Genomic DNA, 9,358 nt, shown 5'->3' on the forward strand with positions numbered 1-9,358 from the left:
CTTGTTTAGCACATTCATTGTTTATGTTCTTTGTTTGTTTTTCTTTTTTGTTTTGCTTAGTTGTTGTTGTTTTTTTTTTTTGCTCTATGCTTTTTTAACCTGTAAAGCACTTTGGTTCAATTTAAAAGTTGTTGAAAACGTGCTATATAAATAAAGTTGACTTGACTGTATTTGTTATTCACATGTGAATAATGCTGTGTAATAGACTGTATTTATGTTATTCGCATGTGAATAATGCTGTATAATAGACTGTATTTATGTTATTCGCATGTGAATAATGCTGTATAATAGACTGTATTTATATTATTCACATGTGAATAATGCTGTATAATACACTGTATTTATGTTATTCACATGTGAATAATGCTGTATAATGGACTGTATTCATGTTATTCACATGTGAATAATGCTTCATGATAGACTGTATTTGTTATTCACATGTGAATAATACTGTATAATGGACTGTATTTATATTATTCACATGTGAATAATGCTTTATAATAAACTGTATTTATGTTATTCACATGTGAATAATGCTGTATAATAGACTGAATTTATGTTATTCACATGTGAATAATGCTGTATAATACTGTATATTATTTACATGTGAATAATGCTGTATAATAGACTGTATTTATATTATTCACATGTGAATAATGCTGTATAATAGACTGTATTTATGTTATTCACATGTGAATAATGCTGTATAATAGACTGTATTTATATTATTCACATGTGAATAATGCTGTATAATAGACTGTATTTATATTATTCACATGTGAATAATGCTGTATAATAGACTGTATTTATGTTATTCACATGTGAATAATGCTGTATAATAGACTGTATTTATATTATTCACATGTAAAAAATACCTAAGTGTTTATTGTCTATTGTGAGCGAACTGTGGTGCTGAATTTCCCCCAGGGATCAATAAAGTACTTTCTATTCTATTCTATTCGGTTAACGTGGTACGGCAACTCCATCCTCACCTGTGATGATGTCACACACTAAGCACCTGATTGGCTGCCTGACAGAGAGAACACAATGAGTGAAAACAGAAGGATTTGCTGCTAGCTACGACATTAGCAGCAATGTATTCAATTCATGTGAGCGTCAACATGAAGTAGCGTTATATAGTGCAGTGTTTTTCAACCTTTTTTGAGCCAAGGCACATTTTTTGCGTTGAAAAAATGCGGAGGCACACCACCAGCAGAAATCATTAAAAAAACGAAACTCAGTAGACAGTAAAAAGTCGTTGTCACAATTGTTGGATATGACTTTAAAGCATAACCAAGCATGCATCAATATAGCTCTTGTCTCAAAGTAGGTGTACTGTCACCACCTGTCACATCACACCCTGACTTATTTGGACTTTTTTGCTGTTTTCCTGTGTGTAGTGTTTTACTTCTTGTCTTGCGCTCCTATTTTGGTGGCTTTTTCTCTTTATTTGGTATTTTCCTGTAGCAGTTTCATGTCTTCCTTTGAGCGATATTCCCCGCATCTACTTTGTTTTAGCAATCAAGAATATTTCAGTTGTTTTTAATCCTTCTTTGTGGGGACATTGTTGATTGTCATGTCATGTTCGGATGTACATTGTGGACACCGTCTTCGCTCCGCAGTAAGTCTTTGCTGTCGTCCAGCATTCTGTTTTTGTTTACTTAGTAACCACTTCAGTTTTAGTTTCACCTTTTATTTAGTTTTGGTTTAAGCATTAGATACCTTTTTACCTGCACACTGCCTACCGCTGTTTCCGACATCTACAAAACAATTAGCTACCGGCTGCCACCTACTGATATGGAAGAGTATTACACGGTTACTCTGCTGAGCTCAACAACAACACATTATTTTCAGACTATAATTACTGGTTTGCAAAAAATATTTTTAACCCAAATAGGTGAAATTAGATAGTTTCCCACGGCACACCAGACTGTACCTCACAGTGGTTGAAAAACACTGATATAGACTATGCCGGAGTGTGATCTAAACTAAAGTATACTACTAAGATGTTTATTTGAAATAAAGTCTCTTCCTGTGGAATACGAGCGGATGCCATGCTAGCTGCTAGGCTAACACATATTTCCCCTGAATGTAAATATTCAGACTTTGCATGTCAAAATGGACATTTTGCGAGGAACAAAGGGAGTTGTAATACACTGACCTGTGTACGTGTGTGTGTGTATACATGGAGGTGGTGGGAAGGAGGAAGGCACACAATGGCCGCCACATGTTGAGGTGGTGGGAAGGAGGAAGGCACACAATGGCCGCCTATATGTGCTGGCTGTTGATCTATGGACTGATATGGCGGACGACGACATGGTGCGTTTGTTGTTGTTGTTGTTGTTTCGCTGCCGGGACAACAAGGACTCATAAAAAAACACAATGGATGAGTCTGCCATCGCCCTTCTTGTGCCAACAGGAAGCTGTGCGTCACACACAGGAAGTGGAAGTCCGAGCACAGAGGAGATAAGACAGGAAAAGAGAAATCAAATGAAGTCTGTGCTGATGTAAGCAAGTTGAACAGGAAGTTGTTCCTGCAATCACACCAATCTTTGAACTTTGATTTCAAATAGTGTCTATGTTATCATGATTATATTTGTATATTGCTTTTAGAGATAAGAGAGGGAAGGAAGTGGTCAGACACTCGTGTCAACATTAATTTGCATCAACACAGAGACTTAAGAGGCTCTGGGTTGTTGTCCCCCACATGTAACCCACCTTCGCTGGACCGTGGGATGGACAAGAACCCAGAGCGCAAAGATCTTCCGCTTTTTTAAAAACGGGGAACTTTCCTAAGGTCAGGGCGTGCTGCTGTTTAACTTGGATAGCGACTCCCTAAACCCGTCTAATTTCTTCTTTTTGGCCCAAAGTGTTTCGGCCTTGCTCCACTTCCTGTTATGGACGTCTTCTTTCCTCACGTCGGATATTTAAGGAGGTTGAGTCAATCAAAAGGTCAGACAAAAACCTGGTGTAAGCTCAGTCAGCGTCCATTGGCAGCTTCATTTCATATGCATATTGTCTACAGTCGGTACAAAATGCGGCTGCTAGACTTTGGACAAGAACAAGAAAGTTTGATCGTATTACGCCTATACTGTATATACCTTTATATACATATATATATATACCTATACTGGCTCACCTGCACTGGCTTCCTGTGCACTTAAGATGTGACTCTAAGGTTTTACTACTTAGGTATAAAATACTACACGGTCTAGCTCCATCCTATCTTGCTGATTGTATTGTACCACATGTCCCGGCAAGAAATCTGCCTTCAAAGAACTCCGGCTTATTAGTGATTCCCAGAGCCCAACAAAAGTCTGCGGGCTATAGAGCGTTTTCTATTGGGGCTCCAGTACTCTGGAATGCCCTCCCGGTAACAGTTAGAGATGCTACCTCAGTAGAAGCATTTAAGTCCCATCTTAAAACTCATTTGTATACTCTAGCCTTTAAATAGACCCCCTTTTTAGACTAGTTGATCTGCTGTTTATTTTGTGCTCTGCCCCCCTCTCCTGCGTTGAGGGGGGGGGCACAGATTTGGTGACCACAGATCACGTGCTAGCTGGCCAAAGTCGGGACCGAGGGTGGACTCATCTGTGCATCAGTTCGGGACGTCTCTGCGCTGCTGACCTGTCTCCGCTCAAGATGATCTCCTGCTGGCCCCACTATGGACTGGACTCTCACACTATTATGTTGGATCCACTATGGACTGGACTCTCACTATTATGTTAGATCCACTATGGACTGGACTCTCACACTATTATGTTGGATCCACTATGGACTGGACTCTCACTATTATGTTAGATCCACTATGGACTGGACTCTCACTATTATGTTAGATACACTATGGACTGGACTCTCACTATTACGTTAGATCCACTATGGACTGGACTCTCACTATTATGTTAGATCCACTATGGACTGGACTCTCACTATTATGTTAGATCCACTGTGGACTGGACTCTCACTATTATGTTAGATACACTATGGACTGGACTCTCACTATTATGTTAGATACACTATGGACTGGACTCTCACTATTATGTTAGATCCACTATGGACTGGACTCTCACTATTACGTTAGATCCACTATGGACTGGACTCTCACTATTATGTTAGATCCACTATGGACTGGACTCTCACTATTATGTTAGATCCACTGTGGACTGGACTCTCACTATTATGTTAGATCCACTATGGACTGGACTCTCTCACTATTATGTTAGATCCACACTGGACTGGACTCTCACACTATTATGTTAGATCCACTATGGACTGGACTGGACTCTCACACTATTATGTTAGATCCACTATGGACTGGACTCTCTCACTATTATGTTAGATCCACTATGGACTGGACTCTCTCACTATTATGTTAGATCCACTATGGACTGGACTGGACTCTCACACTATTATGTTAGATCCACTATGGACTGGACTCTCACACTATTATGTTAGATCCACTATGGACTGGACTCTCACTATTATGTTAGATCCACTATGGACTGGACTCTCACTATTATGTTAGATCCACTATGGACTGGACTCACACTATTATGTTAGATCCACTATGGACTGGACTCTCACTATTATGTTAGATCCACTATGGACTGGACTCTCACTATTATGTTAGATCCACTATGGACTGGATTCTCACTATTATGTTAGATCCACTATGGACTGGACTCACACTATTATGTTAGATCCACTATGGACTGGACTCTCACTATTATGTTAGATCCACTATGGACTGGACTCACACTATTATGTTAGATCCACTAAGGACTGGACTGGACTCTCACACTATTATGTTAGATCCACTATGGACTGGACTCTCACTATTATGTTGGATCCACTATGGACCGGACTCTCACTATTATGTTAGATCCACTATGGACTGGACTCTCACTATTATGTTAGATCCACTATGGACTGGACTCTCACTATTATGTTAGATCCACTATGGACTGGACTCTCACTATTATGCTAGATCCACTATGGACCGGACTCTCACAATATTATGCTAGATCCACTATGGACTGGACTCACACTATTATGTTAGATCCACTAAGGACTGGACTGGACTCTCACACTATTATGTTAGATCCACTATGGACTGGACTCTCACTATTATGTTGGATCCACTATGGACCGGACTCTCACTATTATGTTAGATCCACTATGGACTGGACTCTCACTATTATGTTAGATCCACTATGGACTGGACTCTCACTATTATGTTAGATCCACTATGGACTGGACTCACACTATTATGTTAGATCCACTAAGGACTGGACTGGACTCTCACACTATTATGTTAGATCCACTATGGACTGGACTCTCACTATTATGTTGGATCCACTATGGACCGGACTCTCACTATTATGTTAGATCCACTATGGACTGGACTCTCACTATTATGTTAGATCCACTATGGACTGGACTCTCACTATTATGTTAGATCCACTATGGACTGGACTCTCACTATTATGCTAGATCCACTATGGACCGGACTCTCACAATATTATGTTAGATCCACTCGACGTCCATTGCATCGGTCGCCCAGGGGTCAACTGCGGTCCCCTCCAAGGTTATTCCATTGGGTTGAGTTTTTCCTTGCCCTGATGTGGGATCTGAGCCGAGGATGTCGTCGTGGCTTGTGCAGCCCTTTGAGACACTCGTGATTTAGGGCTATATAAGTCAACATTGATTGATTGATTGATTCTTTATTGAGCATGAATGCTTCATCTGCAATCCTTAAAGGGGACCTACCATCGGAAAACAACTTTCCTACCAATTGGTGCCTTTTTTTTGTGTATTTGGGATCCGCAGAAATCCAGAAAATGTGAAATCAAACCATAGACACTTGGCGGAGATATTTATAAAACAATACCGCCTTCCTCCAAACGAGGCCTTTGGACTTTGCCCCAATTGTGACGTCAGCGGATGTTTTAGTAATAACATTAAAAAATAGACAAATAATCATTAGTTAAGTAAGTTATATTTCATATGGTGAGATAGAAAATGAATGGATGGATGAAATTAATTCAGAATGTTTATCATGGTTGTAAACAATCAGTTTGAAGAGTTTCTTGCATTAGATCATATTAATACATTGTTTGATTTCTTTGCTTAATCCATTCCATCATCTAATTCCACACACTGAAGGTCTTAAGTGTTGTACGTGCGTGCAAATGTTTGAAATTACATTTTTCTCTAAGGCGAGAATAATTGTTGTATATTCTTGGGTAGCAGGTTATAGTTTGCTTTGTGCATAATTTGAGCTGTTTGACCCAGGATCTGATTGATTGATTGATTGATTGATTGATTGATTGATTGATTGATTTGAGACTTTTATTAGTAGGTTGCACAGTGAAGTACATATTCCGTACAATTGACCACTAAATGGTAACACCCGAATAAGTTTTTCAACTTGTTTAAGTCGGGGTCCACTTAAATTGATTCATGATACAGATATATACTATCATGTATACTATCATCATAATACAGTCATCACACAAGATAATCACATTGAATTATTTACATTATTTACAATCAGGGGTGTGGAGGGGGGGGGGGGGATATGGACATCAAGTAGTGGACGTAGAGAGCGAGAGAGAGAGAGAGCGAGAGAGAGATCAGAAGGCATAATAAAAAGTATCTGCATTTGATTGTTTACATTTGATTATTAGCAATCCGGGGAGGGTGTTAGTTTAGGGTTGTAGCTGCCTGGAGGTGAACTTTTATTGCGGTTTTGAAGGAGGATAGAGATGCCCTTTCTTTTACACCTGTTGGGAGCGCATTCCACATTGATGTGGTAGAGAAAGAGAATGAGTTAAGACCTTTGTTAGTTCGGAATCTGGGTTTAACGTGGTTAGTGGAGCTATCTATCTATCAATACTAGGGCTGCAACAACTAATCGATTAAATCGATTAAAATCGATTATTAAAATATTTGCCGATTAATTTAGTCATCGATTCGTTGGATCTATGCAGAGCCAGCCCAAGGCATAAGCGTACTAAGCGCTTGCTTAGGGCCCCGCGGCCACCAGGGGGCCCCCAAAAGCAATTAACAAAAAATTCTTATTTTTTACATGTACGTGTCTGAGTCTGACTCGTACATGGCAGTGATTAGTATTAATAACAAAGTCGGCCATCAGATTTCTTACAGTGATGTCATAAATGACTTTGCCTCCAGAAAAGCCAGGAAGCACAGGTTTTAAGGAGTGGGTGGAGTGGTGTGGGTGGTGAAGAACAGAGGAACAAAACTGTGATGTCATGGTCAAATGTGTGAATTAAGGACCTTAATTTAAGGTAGGTTATTTTGATTTTTTCCCCAAAAATTTTTTGCACATCGTTATGTACATTTACATAGTTTTAATATGTAGTAACTTTATATTTGTTTATAAACCGTTATGTTACCTTGTTTCTGGTAACTCTGTTCATTAATATTATTTAAGTATTTGCTTGATATTTAATTTAACTATGTTGTTTTTTGTACAATTGAATTTGTTCCTTTTTATATATATTTAAGTGATTTTATTGTTGCACTTTATTGTTTTTCTTGCACTACTAATTATTTTTGCACATTGCTGTTTCAGGTTTTTGTTACCAAAAATAAAAAAGTGAATCAGAATCAGCTTTATTGTCCAGTAATGTTTAACACACATGGAATTTAACTTCAGTAGACTGCGCTCTCTTTGTACAAAGTAAACATTAAATATGAACAATTAACTAAAAATATAAACTAGTAATTAAAGACTAATATGTACAAGACTGATGAGACAAGATGACACTTTCACTGTAAATACAAAGCTTTATCACTTGGACTGTTCAACCCCAGGCCACTCTTGTAGCGGAGTGTTTTCTACATTTTAAGATTAGGAACCATATGTGGCACTCTGGACATCATTTGTTCATTCATTGGTATTATTTATGTTCTTAACTGGGCCACCCCCATGTCTTTATAAATGACATGTCATTTGTAAAGACATGCCAGGCTGACAATAGGATCATGTAAACAACACTGCCAGAGCCGCAATGAGTTTATAGTAGGTGTGTCAATGATCAACAATCAATATTATTGGCAGAAATAGAGGGCCCCAAAATAAAATTTTGCTTAGGGCCCCATGGAGGCTTGGGCCGGCACTGGATCTATGCTATGCGCAGAGTTTGTTTTTTTAAATAAAAAAACTTTTTTTAATATTTTTTTTTATAAACCTTTATTTATAAACTGCAACATTTACAAACAGCTGAGAAACAATAATCAAAATAAGTATGGTGCCAGTATGCTGTTTTTTTTCTCAATAAAATACTGGATAGGATAGAAATGCAGTTTGTCTCTTTTATCCGATTATTAATCGATCAATCGAAGTAATAATCGACAGATTAATCGATTATCAAATTAATCATTAGTTGCAGCCCTAATCAATACATACATGTACATCATAGAAAGAAAATATGACCCCTTTAAAAGCCATCCAAGTGGTAGCAAGTGTCATGTGACTTGACTTAGGAGGACACATGTAGTGATGGGGAAGAGGACAATGACAGGACGTGAGGACAGGACATCCTGACTTCCTGTCTGTTAACACCTGCAGCGGCGCACGCACACACAAACACACACACACACACCTCTGATTTGGACTAAAACATAATAATAACACTTAAATACAATACTTGCTGTAAATGAATATAATACAGACGTTAAATGTTCACGTTACTGGTGATGATGAATAAGTGAGATGACACATGGTGGCCATGATGCGGAGAGAAGGAAACACCTGCACGCGCACTTTGGCTGACTTTCGCCTCTGACGTCAGGATGCATTTACTTTGTGCGTAAACAACACACGCGTTTCTACATTGCATTAGTTAGCATGAATATTTTTACGGCATTAAAATACTTTAGCGATTTTGTTTTGATTGTCAGCATCTGATGCATCACATAAAAACAACTTTAGCCAAAAACGTCTACTAGTCCGCCATCTAGAAGCCCCCCCCCCCATTAGCTGTGATTAGCGCAGGTGTGGTCGCACACATGCCGATGAAGAGATAAAGTGTCATTAAGAAAGTCCGAGAACAGAAACAAGAATCAGGAAATGTTGATTAGACTTCTTTGTTGGCAGGAAGTGGTGACTTTGCAAAATAAAAGTCGTAACAAGACTGAAGCTCGACTTACTTCCAACATGGACAAGGCTTGTGAGTGTCCACCGACAACACAGCAAATGAAAGGAAAGGTTCTAGAACAGAGGTGTCCAAGGTTCTAGAACAGAGGTGTCCAAGGTTCTAGAACAGAGGTGTCCAAGGTTCTAGAACAGAGGGGTCCAAGGTTCTAGAACAGAGGGGTCCAAGGTGCGGCC

This window comes from Entelurus aequoreus, linkage group LG21, assembly GCF_033978785.1.
Source record: "Entelurus aequoreus isolate RoL-2023_Sb linkage group LG21, RoL_Eaeq_v1.1, whole genome shotgun sequence".
Taxonomy (NCBI): Eukaryota; Metazoa; Chordata; class Actinopteri; order Syngnathiformes; family Syngnathidae; genus Entelurus; species Entelurus aequoreus.